The 2,920-nt window shown below is 41.3% G+C and overlaps 1 pseudogene; it reads right to left on the bottom strand.

Annotated features, from left to right (window-relative positions):
- Positions 1-767: 767 nt before the first annotated feature.
- Positions 768-1,079, bottom strand: LOC138171042 (essential MCU regulator, mitochondrial pseudogene; annotated as a pseudogene).
- Between the last annotated feature and the right edge of the window lie 1,841 nt (positions 1,080-2,920).

Below are 2,920 nucleotides of genomic sequence, written 5' to 3'. Positions count from 1 at the left end.
TCCCTCATCTCCTCCTGGGTTTTTCTGGGGCAGAAAATCAGGATTCTGAGCAGGATGAGACCTAATGAGAGCCCTGATATTGGAGATGAAGATGTCCAGGCCCAAGGAGGGCAAAGGTCACAAGATCCCAACAGCACACAAGCAGGAATTAGCAGAAGTAGAATAATGTGTCCACCACCCTCTCCCCCAAGGTATGATTCCAAATTTTGGTCTCTTGCCACCATCTCACCATTAACTGCTTCCTTTGTATCTGTGTTCAAACAGAGGTCTTGAGGTCTTGGGGACAGGTAAGTACATCATGTCCTAGGGCAGATTACTCATCTTCCTGGATGACCTTTTCTTTATGCAGAAAGGGGCTTCCAAAGTGAGGTCGCTTTAGCTAGGCCCTTCACTTTGGGGCTCACATCCCCCTCAGCGTGTAGAAATTACCTCATTTAAGGTCCTCTATGGTGGGCCACTTCTCAGCCTTATTTGCCCTCCCTAGGTCTGGTTCCCAAGGATAGCCTCTGCCCAGATACCAAACACACACATAGTAAATACTGACCCCCTCTCGGCCACACAATGATGTTTATTCTTAATTTTGTTTTGGTTTCTCCAAAATGAGAAACTTTCACAGATGACACAGGAGAAAGTAGCATTAGGTACAAGCCCTCAACCCCCTGGGCCAAGAGAGTCAACGGTAATTCAGAGAAATGGGGCCCAATGGTTGGTACTCCGCTCCCCTGTCGATGGAGGAAGGCAGCCTGTCTTGTCAGGCCCCCTACACTTTACAAATCATCTTCTGGAAACTCTGGGTTTGTATCAACATTGTACTCATCAAGGAAGGCTGCAAAAGTCTTGCTTACATATGTCCCAAAACAGACGAAGGTAATCACAACACTAAATACCCGGATTAGTCCAAAAGGCATAGTGACAGGCCGGGGCATGATGGCTCCGCTAGGTTTGGAGATTCTGTAGTGTGAAAGGTCTCGGCTCTGCGCCTGGGGGCTCCAGTCCTGGGGCAGGCCCTGCCCAGGCCAGGGAGCCCAGCTCCGCGCAGACGCTGCCGCTACATGGCGAGCGACTCCCAGCCACCTCATCCTGTCTCCCCACTCAGAAAGGGCTCAGGGAGGAAGACGTTTGTATTCAAATCTCGCGATAGCTCCAGGTCAAAATCCCTGACCATAGAGTGCACCTGGGACCTGGCTCCTTTAAAAAAAAATATTTACAATACTTCCCTTTGCTTCCTCACAAACAAACCAAACCAAAACAACCTGAGTTCATTTTTAATGTCGTTACTCAATTCGTAGATTAATAGAATAAAATATTCACAGTTTACTTAGATTTTTGGCGAAATAGTTGATAAATATATATTTTCTAATTAAAAAATGGGAATGTGTCCTATGTGACAACATACTAGATTCAGGACTGCTTCAAAGGTCAGGCTCAGAACTTCAAGGTCAGCTTGGCAGGAGGTGTCCAATGTAGCTTAGCCAGCCGTTCTGTTCAACATACCAAATTTTCAAATAAAATCAAGTTGGGACTGAAAGGAAACATACTAGCTGACAGCTGACGTGAAGGGGAGGGGACAGGAATAGATAGGCATAGATATGAAATACATAGATAAATAGGTAGGTATAGATAATAGACTGATGAAAAAATAGACATCGATGAGGAAATATATAAATAAGTAGATATCAATACATGGATAAATGTAGGGAGGGACAGGTATCTGTATATCTAGATAAATTGCAGCATTGAGCTGAACGTAATAGGATGAAATGCAGTAATAGCAAACATAAGGTCTTTACTTGTATTGAAAAATCAGCTTCCCAAGTTAAAGATGGTATGACATAACAACACAGCAATTTGTTTGAAAAAAGAACTGGGGATTTTAGTGGACTACATATTAAGTGTGAATTAGTAATATGGTAGGCAAAATGTGAATGAGTTCTTAGGCTTCATTTAAAAAGAGGCATCTTCAATGAAAAAGGGAATCACAGTCCCTTGTACTCTACCTTCTTACAGTCTTATGTTAAGTTTTGTTGCCACATTTTTAATAGGATATTTGATAAGCTTGAGAGGAAACCAGGAGAAAGAAGGGTCCAGAAATAATGTCACTTGAGGACAGTAGAAGAATTAGGTGGTGGTGAGAGAAGTGGAAGCAGCCTCAGGAACTCTCAAGTCAGAAATAGTCAGGGAACATGGCAAATGAAAAGAGATTACAAGAGTCCCCTGTGCTAGCAGTGGACATGGAAATAGTGTTTTGCAACCATGTTGCCTATGCCCACTTGCAGGTCAAATTTCAAGGGCAAAGAAGAGGACATTCAAGCAAGAGAAGTGAGAGCCCCAAAAGCAAGAGACAGAAGGAGAAATTCCATTTAAAGTTACTGCAGACATTATAAAATATTTGGAAGTCTACCAGCCAAAACAAAACCAGCAACTATAAGAACACAAGTATAAAACACTTTTCACACTAATAAAATCAGATCTAAATAAATGGCAAAACATCAGTTGCTTATGGGTAGGCTAAGCTAATATAATAAAAATGTCACTTTTACCTAAAATGATTTGCTTATTCCCATTCCAACCAAAATACCAAAAAGTTATTTTATCAAGCTAGAAAAAAAATAACAAGATTCATCTTGATAAACAAAGGTCCATAACATAAAAGGAATTAATTTTAAAAAATGGTAGGGCTAGCCATACCAGACCTTAAATTGTATTTTAAACCAGTAGTCATCAAAATTACTTGACACTGGTGCTTACCCTTTTCTCAGCAATACCACTTCTGTGCTGTATGCCAAAGAGATCATAAAAATGAGAAAAGAACCCACATGTACAAAAATATCTATTACATCACTTTCTGTGGTGGCAAAGAATTGGAAATTTAAGGGATGCCCTTCATTTGGGGAATGGCTGAACAAGTTGTGATATATGA

The sequence above is a fragment of the Petaurus breviceps genome, unplaced genomic scaffold (genome assembly GCF_028583685.1).
Source record: "Petaurus breviceps papuanus isolate PSGF00001 unplaced genomic scaffold, PetGlider_PUasm1.0 126, whole genome shotgun sequence".
NCBI lineage: Eukaryota > Metazoa > Chordata > Mammalia > Diprotodontia > Petauridae > Petaurus > Petaurus breviceps.
This window is presented reverse-complemented; position numbering and strand designations above follow the sequence as displayed.